The sequence below is a fragment of the Rhinatrema bivittatum genome, chromosome 4 (assembly GCF_901001135.1).
Source record: "Rhinatrema bivittatum chromosome 4, aRhiBiv1.1, whole genome shotgun sequence".
Lineage (NCBI taxonomy): Eukaryota > Metazoa > Chordata > Amphibia > Gymnophiona > Rhinatrematidae > Rhinatrema > Rhinatrema bivittatum.
The window spans coordinates 468,611,862-468,633,075 of record NC_042618.1 but is presented as its reverse complement, the minus strand read 5'-3'; the positions used below and the strand labels follow the sequence as shown (position 1 = coordinate 468,633,075).

The 21,214-nt window shown below is 45.8% G+C and overlaps 1 protein-coding gene and 1 non-coding gene across 7 annotated transcripts in view; one reads left to right on the top strand and one right to left on the bottom strand.

Annotated features, from left to right (window-relative positions):
• Nucleotides 1-2,683: 2,683 nt before the first annotated feature.
• Nucleotides 2,684-3,077, bottom strand: LOC115091381. The gene has a single exon (XR_003856693.1).
• Nucleotides 3,078-3,408: 331 nt separating this feature from the next.
• RAB3IP (RAB3A interacting protein) overlaps nucleotides 3,409-21,214 on the top strand; it is an 80,005-nt gene continuing 62,199 nt past the window's right edge. The window contains exon 1 of one of the 6 annotated variants that reach the window (XM_029597202.1): nucleotides 3,409-3,552. The gene's annotated coding sequence lies outside the window, so the exon portion shown is untranslated. Of the gene's footprint in view, nucleotides 3,553-3,600; nucleotides 3,717-3,742; nucleotides 3,764-3,784; nucleotides 3,851-3,984; nucleotides 4,184-21,214 lie in introns of those variants that run through there. The other 5 variants (XM_029597196.1, XM_029597200.1, XM_029597201.1 and 2 more) reach the window with 5 other exon arrangements.

Genomic DNA, 21,214 nt, shown 5'->3' with positions numbered 1-21,214 from the left:
CAGGTATTCATCACTCAATCACTAGGAGTCCATAATCAGGCCTGGATTTGGCAATAGGCACACTAGACCTGTATCTAGGGTGGGAAATATATGGGTGTGTTGGGGGGGGGGGGGGGAAGAACAACAGGCTGGCTGAAAATGTACTGCCTTCTAGCTGTATTGAATTTCACTCAGCAGTGAACAGCCCTCTGCTTCCTGATCCAGCCCCTCCCTTTCCAAGAAACAGAAATGACGGCAGAAGACGACCAAACGGCCCATCCAGTCTGCCCAGCAAGCTTTGCACTTTTTATTCTCATACTTCTGTTAGTCTTGGCTCTTAGTAACCTTTTGGTTCTATTTCCCTTCCACCCCCACCATTAATGTAGAGAGCAGTGTTGGAACTGCATCTAAGTGAATATCTAGCTTAATTAGTTAGAGGTAGTAACCGCCACAATAAGCAAGCTACACCCATGCTTATTTGTTTACCCAGACTATGTAATTCAGTCTTTTGTTGGTTGTCTGTATATAGATCCACTTTTCTTCATTCCCCCTGCCATTGAAGCAGAGAGCTATGCTGGGTATGCATGAAGTATCGGTCTTTCTCCCCTGCCGTTGAAGCAGAGAGCTATGCTGGGTCTGTGTGAAGCATCGGTCTTTCTCCCCTGCTGTTGAAGTAGAGAGCTATGCTGGGTATGTATTGAAAGTTAAGTATCAGGCTTATTTGGTTTGGGGTAGTAACCGTCATAACAAGCAAGCTACTCCCTGCTTTTTGTGAATGCAAATCTTTTTCCACATTTCCTCTTGCCGTTGAAGCTTTGTTGGAGTTACATTAACCGTGTGTATGTTTATTGAATAAGGATATTATCTCCAGGCAGTAGCCGTAATTCCCGCGAGCCACCCACTCTTCATTCACGTCCTCTAGACTTTATGGATCCACAATGTTTATCCCATGCCCCTTTGAAGTCCTTCACAGTTCTGGTCTTCACCATTTCCTCCGGAAGGGCATTCCAGGCATCCACCACCCTCTCCGAGAAGAAATACTTCCTGACATTGGTTCTGAGTCTTCCTCCCTGGAGTTTCAAATCGTGACCCCTGGTTCTGCTGATTTTTTTCCGACGGAAAAGGTTTGTCGTTGTCTTTAGATCATTAAAACCTTTCAAGTATCTGAAAGTCTGTATAATTTATTTATTTAAGTTTTTTATATACCAACATTCAAGACAATAGTCCCATCATGCTGGTTCACATAAAACAGGAGTGCAAATTAAACTTAAACTTGAACAATAGTGCGGAAAAAGCAGTTACATGTAACAGGGAAAAATAGAACTTGGAGTAAGAAGTAAAAGGAAACCAGATAATTACAAATCATATCACCTCTGCTTCTCCTTTCCTCCAGGGTATACATATTTAGATTCTTCAATCTCTCCTCATAAGTCATTTGATGAAGACCCTCCACCTTTCTGGTCACCCTTCTCTGGACCGCCTCCATCTTGTCTCTGTCTCTTTGGAGATATGGTCTCCAGAACTGAACACAGTACTCCAGGTGAGGCCTCAGGAAACAAAATGGGAGGGAGGAGCCTGGAGCACAGAGAGCAAAGGGAGATCATTTTTGTAAGATTAGGAGGGGAAGAATCAGGATCGTTGGTGGTGAGAAGAGGGGATGAGAGTGCATCAGATAGGGGGAATAGGGATGTGTTTTGTTAAGAGTGAGAGGAGTTGTAAGCTGGAACAGGACCAGAGCACAGCAGGCATACTATTGCCTCTCCTTCCCCCTCCCACTGCAATTCAGGTTCTCTACCCACATCCTAGAACCCTCTCCAATATTTCCTCCTCCCTTTCTCAATCCCAGGACCTCCCTCTCTCCTATCCCAGATTTTTTCCACTTTCCTCAGTCTTCCCCATCTCTCCTCCTTTCCATCCCCAGTCCTTTTCTAGCTCTCCTCTCCTTCCTGTCTTCTTTACTCCTCACCCTATCCCTCTTTCCTTCTCATATTACTCCTCTCCTTCCTGTCTTTACTCCTCACACCATCCCCCATCCTTTCCTTCTCATATTCCTCCCTATTCCCATTCTTTTCACATCCTCCTTTCCTCTTCCTGCTATTCTCAGCCTCTCCTTTTCTGCCCATCCCCGAGATCTCCTTCCTGTACTATTTGAGTTTATTTTCCTCACCCAATAATTATATACACACACAACCAAGGTTGGAATTACTTAATTTTTTATGAAAGATGAAAATGTTTGCCAATGTGCTCGATTTTTCCACAGTATCTATGCCTGAGCTGCCGCAGCAGAACCGTAGGACTCTGCCTTACACTTCCTCCTAACTCGCTGTTGTCTGACCTTACCGGAGGGGGGCACAACAGCAGCAAAAGTGCCTAGTGGTGGCAAACTCATAAATCCGTCTCTGTCCACAGTATGACAATTCCTAAGGTGAGGGAAATAAAGATAAATAAAAAACAGCAAGTGATAACTTTTTATTGGACTAATAATTCCTTTCGTGCCTGGATGCGCTAAAATACCTTGCTCAGTTCAAGGATGATGCGCCTGAGCAAGCATACAATTCACAGACAGGGCAGTGGTAGGGGCCTACTCTTCTTCCTCCCATCCACCACCACAATCAAACAACACTTTCTTCCTTCCAAGGCCGTCTGGGATCTTCGCTCACAGTAGGCCCCAGCCTTTTTTTTTTTTTTTTTAAATTCCCGGGTTTCGGATCAGAATCGCTTTATTATTCAGCGCCGGGGCCTTTGCGGCAGACCCAGAGGTCACACCGCCAGCGCCCCAGCTCATCTATCTGATCGTTTCATCACGCCCGAAACCCCTGGGAAAGGGATAGGAGCAGCCGGTAGCACCGGAGCCTCCACGCACATGGCCGGGAGAAGCCCAGCTAGCGGGAGGAAGTCTTCTCACGCCGGGAGCGGCGGCTGCATACCGCGCCCGATCAAATAAGATCAATGTGTAGGAAAAAAACGCACAGAACCAGGAGCGGGACGCAGACAGATTATACACACGCACGCAAATACTCACAGAAATACGCACAATCCCTCACGGATACACACCCCATACAAACAGCCCTTCCTCGCACACAATCCCTCACGGATACACACCCCATACAAACAGCCCTTCCTCACACACAATCCCTCACGGATACACACCCCATACAAACAGCCCTTCCTCGCACACAATCGCACGCCACACACCCTCACCCAGCTCCCCATCTGCCTTACGCTTCCGGACACGCGCTTTATAAGCCAGGTCGCGCGCCCTCCCCCCACCGAGGCAGAGGCACGCGCCTAACTCCTCCCCTGCAGCGCCTCTCGCGGTCGGAGGATAGAGGCTCGCCTCCTTGCCGGCTGCTCGTCATCCTGCTCTAGCGTCATCTCTCTTCCAGAGACGCGTCCAGCAAGGCTCCGGGCGCATGCGCCGAGCGGCGGCGGCGGCTGATTGGCTGCGCTGTCTTTCCCGGTGCCCGGTGACGTGCAAGGAGCGCTCCTAGGGTAGACCGGCGGCGGCAACTCACGGGGGAGCAGAAGGAGTCCCACTGGTAGCGCTACCCTTTCCTCAGCGGCGGTTATCAGGTGAGGAGAGGGGGCGGGGTGACAGCGCCGGCGCAGCCTCTTGCCGGCGGGAGTGCGTCCTTGTTGCGAGGTGACGGGATCTGTGACGAGAAAGGTGCTCGTGCACGCGTGCCGGGGGACCACGTGAGCAGGGGGGTCCCGTGTGCACGCGCATCTGACCCTTGGTAAGGTGGGGGGGAGGGTCAAGGTGCGCTCGCGCGGCGGGTTCCGGGTAAGTGCGGTCAGTGCGCGCGCTTAGCGGGGGCAAGGGTCAGGGCGCGAGGGCGGACGGGTGCGGTTGCTGTTTACGTCCGTGCAGGTAATGGGTGAGGAGGGGGCCTCCGCGCGCGAGAACCTCTGGGGGGGTACTGCCCTCGCGAGGCTTTATTCCAGCGGGCAGGCGAGCTCCCGGGGGTGCCTGTGACGTCAGCGCTTGCTCCCTCCCCCTCCAGTGCTCAGGTGTCCCTCGGGTCGGTGCACCTGTTCTTTGCTTTGGTGTCTGCTCTGCAAGGCCGGGGAGAGGCCGTCCCGATTGTAGATGGAACCTGTTACTTCGAAACCTAAATGATACTTCGGGAGGTTGAGGCATAAAATAACTGAAAGAGGGGAGGGAGAACGTTTGCTCGGATTCGTGGCCATTCTGTATTTGCAGGTAGAATGCTTTGCTGCAAGTCTGGAAGTCTTTCAAGCGTCATCTCAGTGTTAACCAGAATCTTCAATTAACTGGCTTGCCTCTAGGCTTTATTGCTTCCCTTTCTGCTGGTTTTGTTTCCAGGTCGCCCGTAGTTAATTTTTTTAATTGATTTTATTTATGCTTGTAATGAAAACTTTATTATGGCCCTAGATGTTTTGCTTGAATCCGCTCTTCATCCTTTATATTCATCACTGTAACACCTCCAGCATGGGGTTCTGCATCACTCGCCTTCGCAGCCCCTCTCCTAATAATGTCGAGAGTGGCCAAGTATGAACAGCTTTCCAAAACTTTACAGGAAACGATGAATCGTCGTGATTTTTGCATTAAATCACGAAATAAATTAAGTGCAAAGATTTTTTGTTGGTGCTGATGCATTACTACAGCTGCTCATTTTCAAATATAACTTTCAGATGCATTCTGGAATAGGACACAAGGCAGAAGATTTGGATTTGCTAGTTTTAGTAGAAGAAAGGAGTTGAGTTGAGTTGTGGTCTGATAACTGCACGTTTAGCAATTTTTAACAAATGTTCTGATCTTGGCTTCTCTGTCAAAGTAGTATTTTTGATAAATTTAAATAGCTGTTATTTAACTTTGCTTGTCAGTAATTTATTGTGGTTGCCCTGATAGTCCATGCTGGTTGTCAGTGTTATTTTTGTTCAACAGTAGTGAGGAGCAGGTAAGCAAACCTATTTAACTTTTTAACTGATAAATTGGAGTGAAAGGTGGTTTGAAACATTTGTTCAATCTTGTAGGATGAGGGAGTGAAACTTCTTTTTGAATAATGTATCTAAAATTGTAGAGGCTAGGAAGGCTAGGTGACGTGTCAGTGTTTTTAGCATTAATATTTTATCCCTTTGCCTGCCATTGTTTTCACATTTGCCTTTTTTTTTTTCTTTCTGCTGAATGCACTTTAACACTTACCATTGTTGTTTGGGTCTTGCCCACTGACTGTTCCTTAGAATGAATTTCCTCTGTTGTTTGTTTAACTTTAGGTGAGCTGAGCAATAAATACATTTAGGGGATCTGTTTACTAAAGGTTTTCTTCCATTGTTTTTGTTAATGACATCACAGGAGCTGGATTAGCTACCTTCTCCTCAAGGGAAAAGAGGGTGGGACATTTTAAGAAACTGAGACTGGTGATTGCTACCTTTTTGAACCTGTGGATAAAATCCTTAGTTAAAGAGAGATTCATGTGGAAATTATACTTACAGAGCATAAGTCTCTCTCTTTTTTTTTTTTTTTTTTTTCCCATGACTGAGTCGCATGCTAGAATAGATAATCACAACCAGTTAGTGGCCTGTTGGGGCTTCCCTAGCAACTAAAGCCCTGACTCGTCGCCTCAGTTGTATAGAAGTTTAGTTCTGGCCTGTGGGCCTACATTGTGTACATTTCTTGAGCCCTGTATATCTATTTATTTATTTGTATGTTTTTATATACTGAAGTTTAGCGATGGCCTTCACTCCGGTTTACAGGTATAACAACAGTTTACATGAAAGATCAACAGTTTACATTAATAACTGTGGGAGGTGGCACAGGCCTACACTCCAAAATACAAGTGAAAACGTATGTGGCTAGGTATCTGGATATATTAAGCCTGTAATATATTTATTTTCCTCATGATGTAAAAGAGGTCTTCAGGCCAGCTTAGGGGATATTAGGTTGTGTCCTGCAGGGATTTATTCCTCTGAGTACTTGTTTATTTTGCACATTAGAAGTTGTAATGAATAAAGCTTTAAAAAGGGTTGTTATACTACAAGCACAAACTATAAATAAACCCAAGCCTCTGTAGTGAATCCCCCCATAATAAACACAAAACCAACAAAATGGGGAATCAGTGATGTTTTGCCCAACTCTGATGTCCGGTACTACTTCTGCAGGTGATAACCACTCCTCAGTTATACCTCAAATGGTGAACAAGTACCATTTTACTCTATATACAGCTATTACATTTTTCATTATTTTGTTTATACCAGTAAAATCTTGGTGTGTAATTGCTCAAAATGCTTGTGAGGTAATATTCAAATTGTGCAACTCTCCGAATGTGAATACACTCAACTTGTGAAATTACAAAGACTCATAAAACTTATCTCTGCTGTGAATTATTACTGTTGTAATCAGAAATATCTCTTTCAAAGTTGAAACTCATGCCTGCCCAACAGTGACAGTGTTTTAACGCTAAGTGTCTGCTTCCGGGGCTGGTGAGCTGGATGAGAAACAGTAACACAGTCAATATATACCTAAAATCAGAGGAAAAGCAATTACTTTAAGGTGACTTACTTGTTGCGGCATCTCTTTGCCTTTAAATGGCCGTCTTTGCTGTCGGACAGGTTAATAGTTACTACTCCCCTATTTCACAATTTGAGTGTATTCACATTCAGAGAGTTGCACAATTTGAATATTATCTCACAAGCATTTTGAACGATTACACACCAAGATTTTATTGCTATAAACAAAGTAATGAAAAATGTAATAGCTGTATATAGAGTAAAACGGAACTTGTTCACCATTTGAGTTGTAACCGAGGAGTGGTTATCACCCACAGAAGTGGTGTGTTTATACTGCAAGCACAAACAACGCACGTACATAGAGATGTAGTCAAATACCACGCATTGTTAAGCAATATCAGCTAGAGGTTTTGTATGCCTTCCTGCTGCAGGCTTCATGTGTTTTGGAAACATGATGTTTTAAAGCGTTGCTTTCGGATGGTTTTGAGCAGAGTTAAATTTTTACTGCCGTAAACTAATCCGAATTACTCTGCTTTGAACAAAAGGGGGAATAAATAATTTATTTCGGCTGTCATGCTTTTAATAAATAAAGTCTGCTCATTTTCAGCTGGCTGGGCAGTACTCAGAAGGTAGATTTATCCTGTTAATAGGATGATACGTTTATAGAAAGGTAGTAGGGTTATATCTCCCTGATAGATCCATGGTGTGCCGTGCTTCATGTTATCTGGAAAGGCCCGTATGGTTCTACAGTAAGATTAATGTTGACCTGAGATGCTTTTTTTCAGAACTTTTTTTTAAAGAAGTATTGTAAACTGCACTACTCTAAGCATGGTATATGCGTATCTTCATTTTTGAAAATATATTGTTAGAATGACTTTGCAGTGGGCATTTTTTTCTGGAGTAATGGCTGCCACCTTAGGAAAAAGCTTGTCCCTGTGAATCACAAATGTGGTGCTCAGCAAAATAAGCAAGTTTTCTTTTTAGACCAGCGACGTATAGATACGCAACCATGGAGAGTAAATTGATAGCTTCTCTGAGTCCTGAGGCTTTTCCTCATAATTTTAAGGTCTTGGGTTTCTGAATACCAGACCACCTGTTTCATCAGGAGTGTTTGACCTATTGTCCTTTTGTGGAAAATTCAGTCCTTTCTTCCGTCAGGTGCTGTGCTGCAATAGGTAGAGTTTTTTAAAAATTTTGAGTGGGAAAATGTATTTAGTGCGGAAAAATAGGAAGAGAAATGTTTTTGGTTTATTTTAGGAAAATCCTATAGAGAAAAGGAGAAATCAAAAGCAGTAAAGTATATGCATACATTCTGTCCTCCCGCCTTTCAAAAACACACACACACACACACACACACACCTACTGTCATAATTCAACAGTTTGAATGAGTCGGTCCCAGCAAAAGTCTGAGTAAAATATAACAAAGCTCTTTTATTGTCTTGAGTTCTCTTCTTTTTCACTCTCCATCTTCAAACTGCTCCTCAGATATTTTCTTTATATTTTCCTTAGGTGGCTCTGGTGACCCTCTCTGGCTCCAGGGCCATCTCCTCTGAGAGATACACTTAGGGCCTCATTTTCTAAAGTATCGCAGGCCTGCTATACTTTAGAAAACTGCGGTAATGAGGGGCGGGGGGCCGAAATGGGGGGGCATTCCTGCGCTAGCCGGCAGCGATCGCACGTCTGCGGTGAGATCGCTGCCGGCATCGCGCCCAATAACTACACCATAGAAGGTGTAGTTATTGGGCGTGAAATAGGCAGCGAAAAGGCCCTTACCTTTTCGCTGTCCGCGCTGTCCTCGCAGAGTCGGCCCCGGTGATGCCCAGACTCCTCCTCTTCCGGGGCCGACTCCGCCCCGATGTAGGTAGCGCAAGCCTGCGACAGCCTTGGAAAATAAGGCCCTTAGTGTCCCTTGTTGGCTCACAGGCTCCTCCAGGGTAGCTGCAGCAGTTATTCTCTCTCCCGCCCTCCCCAGAGCTGTGTGACCATGCCCTTCCAGCCTCGAGGGGACAACATGCGGTTCTAAGGCATGAGCCATAGGACTGGGTCCCCAGGTAGGTTTATCTAAAAATAAAAAAATAATGAACAGCTTAAATGCTGTATCTAGAGCACTGCATACTTCCATAGTGCTATAGAAATAAAATAAGTAGTAGTAATATGCACACAGAGGATGGCTCATATCGCATTGACGTATATTGCTACATAATCTTGCAAGGGTGGACAAGAATATGCTTAAATTGTTGTCCGTTGATCAATGACAAAGATGTGAAGGACGTGAAACTTGTATTTTCAAACTGAACTGTATTGTAGATGAGAAGCTGGGAAGAGGCATAACTGCTTCCTGTTTTACACCTGGACCTTCAGGGTACCTGTGTGACTCTTGTTCTCCATATAGGAGGTGGAGGTGATTTGCATGAAGCCCTGGAAAGAAGAGCAGCGTGGAGGAGCTCAGTTCTGTAACTGGGTGACTTTCAAACGGGGGGACCTCAGCTGAGAAGAAATTGTTAGGCCCAAGGTTATCTTTTTGTCCCAAAACAAGGTGAAAATGGAGCAGTAACAGCTGCCTGTTGTATTTTCCTTATTAAAAACAAAGGAAGGATAGTGGCAGGCCCAAATTTCATCTGCTCGTTAAAGCTGCGGGCAAGGTTCTCTTACAAACTGAAATTCTTGAGAGTACTTACTACAAGTAAGCAAAATTCTGCAACGGAGATTTGGATTGGCCTTTATGTAAATTCAGGAGGCCAACTTTCCTGGGGATCAAAAAAGAAATCGTAATGGTTAGATGGTCACATCCTTAGCAGCTTAAGATTCAGTGGAAAAACATACAGAATCATTTATTTGGGGTTCATAATCCAAGCAAGCAGTATATGATGAGGAATGAAATATGTATGAATCAGAAGAAACATCTCAGGGTGATCATATCTGATGTTCTCAAGGTTGCAAAACAAGCCAAGGAATTCTAGGGTGCATAGACAGAATTTTATTTAATCTGTAGAAAAAAAACAGATAAATCCTACTTACAGGTCCTTTGGCGAGATCTCTTCTGGAGTGTTTTGTCTAGTTCTGGAAGCCATATTTTCTAAAGGATATGTTATCTGACTAACAGGCCAATACAGTACAGTGCGCTCCGACGGAGCGCACTGTTAGCCTGTCGTTGGACGCGCGTTTTCCCTTACCCCTTATTCAGTAAGGGGCGGAAAACGCGCGTCCAACCCGCTGAACCTAATAGTGCCCTCAACATGCAAATGCATGTTGATGGCCCTATTAGGTATTCGCGCGCGATTCAGAAAGTAAAATGTGCAGCCAAGCCGCACATTTTACTTTCAGAAATTAGCGCCTACCCAAAGGTAGGTGCTAATTTCTTCTGGCACCGGGAAAGTACACAGAAAAGCAGTAAAAACTGCTTTTCTGTGCACCCTCCGACTTAATATCATGGCGATATTAAGTCGGAGGTCCCGAAGAGTAAAAAAAGTTTAAAAAAAAAAAAATTGAATTCAGCCCACAGCTGTCGGGCCGAAAACCGGACGCTCAATTTTGCTGGTGTCCGGTTTCCGAGCCTGTGGCTGTCAGCAGGCTCGAGAACCGATGCCGGCAAAATTGAGCGTTGGCTGTCAAACCCGCTGACAGCCGCCGCTCCTGTCAAAAAGGAGGCGCGAGGGACGCGCTAGTGTCCCTAGCGCCTCCTTTTGCCCATTTTTACCACTGGGCCTAATTTAAATACTGAATCGTGTGCGCCGGGAGAGCGGGCATTTGCCCGCTCTCCTGCGGACTTTACTGTATCAGCCTGTAAGTCTGGTCGGGCCGGAGAGCAGGCCTAAAGTTAGCCAGAGAAGTTTATCCAGCTACCTGGCACTTTATCCAGCTGAATTCAGCATAGTGTGTAATTGCAGTGTTCCGCTGAATATCCTGGCTAACTTTAGCCAGATAACTTGTTCTCTCTCTGTTCTGCTGAATATCAGACTCTTAGGTATTTTGTAATGTTACGTGTCACCAATTAAAGAATGCCTTCTGGGGAGGTGATCTCAGAAACTGTACGTGTAATAGGATGCAACATGTTTTATTAGAAAGCAAAAAATAAAACCCTGTCAGCAGCACATGGGAATAATATTGCTGCTTTCAAGATACATTCCAGACGCAGTGCACTTGAGCCAAGCACATCAACGCCCATGAACAGCAAGAAACTCTGCCCTTTATGATAACAATATAGAAAGCTAATACCAGATTAGCAGAGGGTGTGTCTCAATGCAAGCATCACATTTTTTTTCCCCTCTATGGGGGATAACCTACGATCAATTGGATCCAAAATAAGTTTGTAAAAAGGAAATGGAGACCTAGAAGATCATTTTTATTTTGGGCTTGAGGCTAATGGTTTGCTTCCAGGGATACCCAAGTTTGATTCCTGCAGCTCAAGCTGTTTTAGTCCTCAGCTTGCCACCAGTGTTGCGCGCACTGCACCCTGGCAGAGGACTGACCCAAGAACGGCTCTTGCTGCGATGGTCTAGTGGGCAGAACAAGAAACGGGCATTGAGGGTAGCTGTACAAGAGCTGTCTTCAGTATCCTGTGGCAGAGGAGACTGCAGTATGCGGCTGATACAGTACGTAGAAAGAAAATGTTTGAAATCCCACTGTTAGCTGCCTGGAGAAATTCAGAAGGAAATTAATAAGGCAAGAAGCTTCAATATGCTTGGCTTTTGCGGGTAATACTTTTATTTGTTCTTACAATGGAGTTTCTAATTTTCCCTTTGTTAAGTGCCAAATTAATTCCATTCGTGTTTCAAACATGTTTGAGCAAAAGTTGAAATGAAGTTCAAAGAAATCCAGAGCCATGGCGGCATGGCCATATCGCCTGTCTGTCCTCTCTCCCCAGGCCTTACGTCGCAAGGTTTTGCCTGGAAGTTTCTTTAGAACTGAGCCCTCCTGGGGCTAGGGTAGCATTAATCTTCATTTCTAACTCCCTCCACCTCCACTGTAAACCCTTCTTCCCATCTAGCCCAGCCAACGCGGTGTCCAGGACCCGAGGTGGAATTCCAGCCATGTGTCTTTGTTAAAGTTGAGTAAAATGAGCCACATCCAGGTAAAAAGCCTTGCCCAAGGTTGCATGGATGAGTGGTGCTGACACGGGTCTCTGGCCTTTCTTCTCCCTTAGTGCCAGCCAGTTGGGTTTTCAGAACACTGCAGATGAGTACGCATGACAGACATTGGACGCAGTGCATGCAGATATCTCCCATGAATATTCATTAGAGGTAACTCATCTGGCTGCTGGAGGTGTGGTGTGGAAAGAAGGGGAGGCAAAGACCGGTTTGAGCACCACTGGCATAGAGAATGAGTGTCAAGTTGCAGATGGCTTCATGATCTCACCTCTTTCCATACACAGTATAATCATCGTGCTGTAATTTCCTACCCAGAGAAATAGAAACCCTCCCCCCCCCCCCCCCCCCCCCCATACCCAGAGAGGCTCGCATCCTCTCTGGGTATTGAAGACCTTGTAAATGTCAGAAGAGGTTCAGGGTGGCATGGAGCGCTGGCAGATTGTGTTGGACAGACTCTGGGCTTGAGCTTGGCTGCTGGGTCTGTTTAAGATGGGATTTGTTAATTGAAATGAGCCGCTGGCAGTGGAAGCCCAAATACAGCGCGGCTTTCCAGCTGCTCCCTCAGTTCTGCAGAGCGGCCGGCTGCGTTGCCGGAAGGGCAAATGACTTGTGACGGATCACCAGAGCTGCGAGGAAACTGGATGCTTCCTCTTGCTTTGAGTAACCAAATGGCAATACCAGTACAAAACAGGGCTGGGGATCTGGCGCCAGGAGCCTTCATTCACAGCAACCCGGGAGTGTGTTCCCCCCTCTCTCGGCTTCTTTAGTCCCCTCATTGTAGCAATGATCCTGGACTGGGGCCATCCACCGCCACCAGCTCTCCTCCCATAACCCTGCGATCATGCATCAGGTATCACCCTTAAAACAGTGCCCATGATCCCCCCTGTCCTCCAAGGCCCAGGCCTGATGTGCAAACTTCGTGTAGCGCTATAGAAATGTCAAGGAAGAGGAGGATTGAATTGGGAATCTTCTGTATGTAGTGCACCACTGGGCCGGCCGTCTGTCTCTTTGACATTAAAACATGCTACAAGCCCTATTCCTTCATGCGCTGAGAGGGCAGAGGCTTCTACATAGGAGCACTCAACTTACAAACCTATTCAGACTTTTGTAAATAATATTGCATCAGTATCTAGACAATAACTTGTGCATGGGCTGCTGGTTTTGGAGAACTCATTGGTATGTAGTTGGCATAGGTTCAGCTGAACCTAACTTAAATTTTCTCAGTCGTGGCCTTGCTGTCTTATCCAACTTGTTTTTCACTGTACACCTTGTCTTAAGTAGATTGTAAGCTCCCAGGAGCAGGAACTGTCTCTGTACAGCTCTGCATACATCAGGTATGCACTGTACAAATGATGATCATGATGTGACAGTAGGTAAGAAATTGCTCTTTGCTAGTCTTCCTAAATTGCGCTAAACTGTGTGAAAATATTAACTTGCTACTTGAGTCTTTTATCTCTGTCTCCTAGCAAAGCTGTCTGAATGTCGAGTAAAGGGAATAAAATGCCTCTGAGAAAGAACAGAACATTCTTTAAACAAGAAAGCATTCCCAAATCTAAGTGATAATGTATCACCCCCTACGTATCGTTCTAGTTAGCCAACTAGTGGCCACTCTGTTTGCTCCTTGTCTCGATAGTCAACTCCCATGCTTCTATATGTTGCTCCTCCATAGTGAAGAATGATGTAATATGCTGTTCTGTCTTATCCACTTGATTTATGTATGTCTATATTGTACCAAGCTCTGACCCTATCTATTTGATTTATGTATGTCCATATTGTACCATACTTAAGGGCGGGTAATAAATGCTTTTTAAATAAAGAAGAGCACCATCTTTCAAACAACAAATGACATAGAAATACCAAAAAAGGGTTTGTGCAATATTTATTTAAAGATCTGCTTAAATATTTGCTTTGGAACATAAACATTTTGTTATCCAACATTCAACCAACCAGAAAGCAATTAACCAGCATCTTGCAGTGAGGCTTCTTTGCTGTAGTAAAAAAAAAAAAATAAAAATATATATATATTTTTTTTTCTAAAGCCGCCCGCCTACGCTCGTATTTGCTGCTATGTGCAGAAATGAAAAGTTCCGAAAAAGGGGCGGGGCTTAGGCATTCCTGGTTTTCACCTTGAAATTTGCACGTAAATACTTAGTGCGCATGCTGGGGTCTCCCGCTGCGTAACTTCTGTTTCTGCTATGAATGGCGTGTAAGTCAGGAAAAAGAAAACAAACACATCAGTGGGATTTTAAGGGTCATGGTTAACGGGAGAAGGGAAGCTATTAAACTAGGAAGGTTTAGAAGTCCTGTTCCTTACCTGGGTGAACTGGGAATGAACTGGTAAAACTGGTAATGGAGTCTTTTTTTAAAATCCCCACTTGCATGGCAGAAGCGTCATTTGAGTGCCCAGGTGTGTGGCCACTTAAAATTGCACGCACATGAGCACGTGGTCAGACTTTTATACCATGCGCGCATATACGTATGTGTGTGTTATAAAGTGGCCGTGTTCCTGGGTGGTGGACCGAGAAACACGTGAACGTGCACCTTCGTGCCTGTTTAAAGTTACCGCCTTAGAGTTTTCATTTATGCACAAATAGGTTAGAAATTTTATGAAATGAAATATTTAAATCTATAACAACACTTTTCCTGTACAATGATACGATAAAAATACAAATTAATATAAAATGTAACGTAAACATATAATGCACATATAATACAGTAAGATAAACATGATGTCATACAATTAGAACCATCCTCTCACCCAGTATAAAACAGGAGCAGCTATTGAATTAACCCTACATAAGAATATGCCATACTGGGTCAGACCAAGGGTTCATCAAGCCCAGCATCCTGTTTCCAACAGTGGCCAATCCAGGCCATAAGAACCTGGCAAGTACTCCAAAAGTAAGTCTATTCCATGTAACCATTGCTAATGGCAGTGGCTATTCTCTAGGTGAACTTAATAGCAGGTAATGGACTTCTCCTCCAAGAACTTATCCAATCCTTCTTTTTTAAACACAGCTATACTAACTGCACTAACCACATCCTCTGGCAACAAATTCCAGAGTTTAATTGTGCGTTGAGTGAAAAAGAACTTTCTCCGATTAGTTTTAAAAGTGCCACATGCTAACTTCATGGAGTGCCCCCTAGTCTTTCTATTATCCGAAAGAGTAAATAACCTATTCACATCTACCCATTCTACACCTCTCATGATTTTAAACACCTCTATCATGTCCCCCCTCAGCCGTCTCTTCTTCAAGCTGAAAAGTCCTAACCTCTTTAGTCTTTCCTCATAGGGGAGCTGTTCCATTCCCTTTATCATTTTGGTAGCCCTTGTCTGTACCTTCTCCATCGCAATTATACCTTTTTTGAGATGCGGCGACCAGAATTGTACACAGTATTCAAGATGCAGTCTCACCATGGAGCGATACAGAGGCATTATGACATTTTCCGTTTTGTTCATCATTCCCTTTCTAATAATTCCCAACATTCTGTTTGCTTTTTTGACTGCCGCAGCACACCGAACCGACGATTTCAATGTGTTATCCACTATGACGCCTAGATCTCTTTCTTGGGTTGTAGCACCTAATATGGAACCCAACATTGTGTAATTATAGCATGGGTTATTTTTCCCTATATGCATCACCTTGCACTTATCCACATTAAATGTCATCTGCCATTTGGATGCCCGATTTTCCAGTCTCACAAGGTCTTCCTGCAATTTATCACAATCTGCTTGTGATTTAACTACTCTGAACAATTTTGTGTCATCTGCAGATTTGATTATCTCACTCGTATTTCTTTCCAGATCATTTATAAATATATTAAAAAGTAAGGGTCCCAATACAGATCCCTGAGGCACTCCACTGATCACTCCCTTCCACTGAGAAAATTGTCCATTTAATCCTACTCTCTGTTTCCTGTCTTTTAGCCAGTTTGCAATCCATGACTTTTTACTTTTCCTAGAAGCCTCTCATGAGGAACCTTTGTCAAACGCCTTCTGAAAATCCAAGTATACTGCATCTACCGGTTCACCTTTATCCACATGTTTATTAACTCCTTCAAAAAAGTGAAGTTATATATATAAAATGTTATACTTAAGTCGATTTGCCTAGCAATAAATTCTAAGCATGCTGTCAATATGGGAAACAGATTACAAAGGCCTACATCCAACACTTTAAAAAGGACGATATCTAAAATTGGTTGCTAGTACACTCATTTGTACTGTAGTCAGAACCCCCCAAAACAGCTGTGGTCTAACACCTGTATATGTCCTAGCCCTAACTTGAACTTAAAGGAAGGTTCTCTGAGTAATTAGAAAGTCTTGTGTGAAGTTTATCCGCTTCCAAAACGCCACTGGTTGATTTGCAGAAGTAAGTTGAGTATGCATCAGCTATCTTACATCCTTCAGGTATCCCTTGGGAGGCAGTAACATCCCATCCCACTACCCCCTTTCTGTTCCTATAGACAAAGTAAATGTTTAACATCTTTCAATCAGTCTTTTTTTTTTTTTTAATGGCTTTGAATTTTAAATATTAGAAAAGACAACCCTTGAAACAGCTGTTGGAAAGTTTTGTGCTAGAAATGCACCCATCCAGCGCGGTCTTGTTGTTCCCTTTCCATTCATTGCGGGGTTTCTGGCCAGATGAATGGATGAGATACTATTTTCTAGAACTAGATATGTCACCCTGGTCCGTTTTATTTCTCCATCTCCATGTTCTGAGCTACTGAGGTGGGGTGTGTGCTGGAGTGTATAAGGGACTTCATGTAGGAGTCTTGATGGCTGATCTTTGTGCTGGGAACAGAAAATATAGCTAAACCATCTTCAGTAACAGATAACCTGCAGGTTCCTAAGGGTCAAAGAGGTCAAGGCGGACCCTTAGCCTTGTCCCCGTGCAATGTATACCGAATAATCTTTGCTATAACTCAGCTGTGTAACATGTCTGCAGCAGTTGAGGTGCTAGCCTTGGTCCTGGTTGTGTTCTGACCCCAGACTGCCCTTAGCTGGTCCAGATGCGAGGTTACTACATAACACTGGTACAATCACATTGATAGTGGGAGTAATGCACAGCACACGCTCTCACTCAGGACTGGTATTCTGCTAGCACCGGTATGGCGTGGTTCTGCCATCTGTTTTTCCGCTACAGTAATCGCAGAAGGATTCCAGATTATAAAAGAGTTAAGAGAATTAGCCAATGAGAGAATTTTTGTTTTAGACACCACATGTCATGGAGATTGAAGCTCTGTTGGTTCCAGGGCAAGACCATGAAACGTATCTCAGTTCCTTTTCAACACAGACTCTTTCTACTCCTCTAAAATTTTTAAACTGTTAATGCTTTGTGAACCTTGTGACAGACAGGACAAGAGCTGACCCAGGGAATGGTTAAAGAGAGACGGATTTGATAGGAGCAAATACTCCATATAAAAATGAGCCAATACTATACAAGTGACCAGGGTAGAGCCCAGCTCTGGAGGCAGCATTTTCTCTTTCCAGGCTACCAGTATCTGAATGAAGAGGAGGAGGAAGTCTTGTCTTTTGAAGCTGTCTTTATAAAACAAAATAGTTTTGGTTGGCCCATTGTAGTGTTGCGTACCGCCATGCAGAGGACCTGGGTTCCGTTCTCAGGTCAGGGCTAGCCAGAGCTGGGGATGTTGCAGAGATGATGTTTACAGCCCCTAAGGGGAAGCAGTCCAGTCATGCAACAGAGGTATCTCATGGTTGGATTTAGGGCCCGTGATTGCAGAGCTCCTGGCCAAGAACTGCTAATGTGATGATTGGGCTGAATGAGTTGGGAGAGATTATAAAACAGCGAACAAATTCCCAGTAGTTGTAAAAGATTCCCAGCTCAGGTTCTTATTCAGCTGGAAGCCCCAAAGAGCAGGGAGAAGTTGCTGGACTGCCCCCCACCCCCCAAAAAAATAAACGTTTCCTGTTGATAGGGTTGAATTAGCCATGCTGTCATGGGAACTGTCCATCAGGCCCAGGAGGCAGAGCTTCCTAAGCGATGTCAGAGCTTTGCTCTGAGGCTGCGCGTGGTTTCCCGCACTGATAACGACTCTCCTCAGTCTGTTTTTCTGCATGCGGGATCGCACGCGGAGCTTCAGACCTCCTCAGCTAAACTTTTCTTCAGGGAAGTGCAGCTACAAAAAATGAAAGAACACGGTAGGAAACATGCTCCCCGGCCCTTAGGGTTCAAACCCTGCCTCTGCGGGAAGGTCATGTCCATCACAGATGAACATGACCGCTGTTACAGATGTCTGGGCCCAGACCACCCGCTAGAGTCGTGCCCTCGCTGCGGCCGGATGTCCCCGAGGGCGCGACGCCAGACAGGGGAAGAAATTGAGTGCCTTAAAATAGTGAGGGCCCGCCATGGCTGCGCCACCCCCGCAGCATAGGGCAGCCTCCATGGAGCCTCCTACCTCCAGACCTTCCGCGGAGCACCGAGGAAGAGTTAAGGTGCAGGCCTCTCAAGATCGGGATTCCTCCCACGACAAATGCCGAAGCCGGGAAGAGTCGCATGAGCCGGGGGCAGAAGAGAGCCTGCCCACGGAGTGTCCCATTTGTCGAAGCCACCGACACAAGATACACCGATGCAGCGCCATGCTGACGCGGCGCATGAGTCTCAGTCCACGACGCCGGAATATCAGACGCACAAGCCGAAGCCATCCATATTGACACACGAACCCCATGCGTCAACTGCGAGCAGGTGCGTCACTGATGCAAGTGGAAACGCCGTCAAGGCACGAAGGGACGATGCCGGCGCACCAAAGCAAACTGGGGCAGATCACGGTGCCGTCGGAGCCCGTAACAACGCCAACGGCGCCGGGACATGCTAAAAGGAAGAAATCATCTAAGATGTCGACGATCTTCCAGAACCTAGAACGGAGAAAAGAAAGGGATCTCATTTTTTGCCACCGTCTGCTACCCACGCAATTTCAAGGGCCTCCAGATGTGAACCGCTATCACTAGCACATTTTTCACCGGCCTCTTCGTCCAAATCAGAGACGGAAGAAGGCCAGATCCTCCTTTCTTCTTCTTCAGTTTCATCCGCTTCCTCATCTCCTGTATTCTCAGACTTATCCTCGGCTTCTAAACGCCGCTCCTGGAGTGACGTCCTGCAGGAACCGCTGGTAAAGAAGCACAAGGAACCAGAAGTACTACTCACCCGTAGCCATGAGACCAAGCTGCCAGATTCGGATATTCTGCTGGCGGCAATTCCGGCAGGGTGCCGGCAGGCACCATCTCGGCCACCCATGCCGCCAAAGATGAAGGATGCTTTCGTTAATCTCTCACTAGCCCTATCTGGGTTTTTTTTTTAGGTCATACAATCGTCCTATCAGCTAGCGGAATCCTCACTCAGTACTGGACCGGAATCTCCGCAACCATCAGTGCACTCGTCTCCACAGTGCCCACAGCCTTCTTCTCCACGCGCACCTTCTCTGATCCCAACGCCGTCGCAACAGCCTCAGGAACGGCCACTTAGCCCTGTGTCGCCGGATCTCCAGACATCGTCACTAGGCAGTTCGACCGGGTACCCTTCGGAGCCAGGGGAAGAACCAGTAGAACCTTACTCTCCGCCGGAAGATCTAACCTATCCGAAATTTTTAGAAAAGATGGGTTCCATCCTCAACCTGAACATTCAGAAGGTACCTGATCCAAGATCTGAAACCTTAGGTCTATTAAAAATCTTCGACCTTCCGGCAGAGCCCACCTCTCTGCCTCCCCATGCCGTACTGGACACAGTTCTGGAACGCTCTTGGGACACCCCTTCACACTTCCAGCGGTCTCCAGGAAGACCGACCTAAAATACAAATGCAAAAATTGCCCTATTACATGGCGCCACAACTGCCTTATGTGTCCCTGGTCGTAGAATTGGGAATGGCGAGAGCAAGGAAATCCAGATTATTCAGCAACCCCTCCTGGCAGGGACCTTCGGTCGTTGGATGAATTTGCGAAGCTCACATTCCAGGCTTCTATGCTAGCTGCCCGCATTAACCACCATCAATTTTACATTGTTCAGTATCTCTACGAATGTGTGCAATGGCTGAAAGACAACGCGGAGCTCGCCCACCCGTCTGGGGACGCTCACACCATTCAAGACCTGGAAGAAGGCATACGCCATCTGTTGCGCACAGTATATGAGGGGTTTGAGACCTCCTCCCATGCGTCGGCGGCCGCTATTGCAGCATGGCGTGTGGCCTGGCTGAGAGCCAGCTCCATTAGAGAAGACGTCCATGACAACTTGCCCTGCAAGGGGGACAACCTGTTTGGGACATGGTTTCAGGAAACAGTGGCTCAACTAAAGGAGCAGTCAGTGGCAGTACAATCCCTAGCCACCCCTCAAACCTACTCTACTTCACGCCGATATTCTACACTGCCCCGGAGACAAATCTTCCAGTGCCGGCCTTATCGACTATATGCGTCCTATCGTCCCCCATCCTATCAGCCGACTCCCCATCCACAGACTCAACAGAACCAAAACCACAGGGGATGCCTGGGATGCCTGCGGGGCCAGCGCCCACAGGCTCAACAACCTACTGCCCCCGCCAAACCTAATCCATCTTTTTGAACATCGCCCTGCCACCACCGCAGACGGTGCTAGCAGGGGGAATCACGGCACACGTCCAGGAATGGGAGAAGATCACAACAAACCAATGGGTATTGGACATTGTTCGTCACGGTTACAAAATTCATTTCCAGTACCCTCTGCCATTCCCTCACTTAGTGCTACGGGGATCCAGACCCCACCAAACCCGATTGGAAGAGGAGGTGAATGCCTTATTACGACAAGCAATTCGCCGCATGCCTCCAACCGACCATGTTACAGGGTTCTACTTCCCCTACTTCCTCATTCCAAAGAAGTCGGGGGATCTTCGTCCAATATTAGTCTCAGAGAACTGAACAAATTCATAGTCAAGGAAAAGTTCAAAATGATCTCTCTCAAATCTCTACTACCCTTGATCCAGCCCAAAGCTTGGATGTGCTCCATAGATCTCAAGGATGCGTACACTCACATTCCTATGCATCCTTCCTCCTGGCAATACCTGTCTTTCCAAGTGTATGGCCAACACTTCCAATACAAAGTCCTTCCCTTCAGCCTGTCAACAGCAGCCAGGGTGTTCACCAAGTGTATGGCAGTGGTGGTAGCATTCCTCCGTCAGCGGGGGATCATGATTTTTCCTTACCTCGACGACTAGCTGATTGTGGCCGCCAGTCCGGACATTCTACATCATCATCTCCGGGATACAATCCATTCCCTCGGCAACTTGGGTTTGATCATCAGTTATCAGAAGTCCAACTTATGTCCTACGCAAACGATACAGTTCATAGGAGCACATCTGGATACCATCAGCTGCAGGGTTTTTCTGCCGACAGACAGAAGACTCAACATGAGGAGACTCTTCCGACAAATAAATCGACCATATCGCCGACGGCACATCAAATCCTAACAGTGTTGGGACATTTGGCGGCCTTGATCCACGTGGTCTCCAATACAAGGCTTCACATGAGACACATACAATGGGGTCTCAAGTGACAGTAGAAGCAACATTCTCAGCTACTACAATGGAGAGTGTCCTTGACAAAGACCATGTTAGCAGACTTAGATTGGTGGTTATGCAAACCGACACTCACCAAGGGAGCTCCCTTTACTCTTCTGCCACACAATGCAGTCCTTACC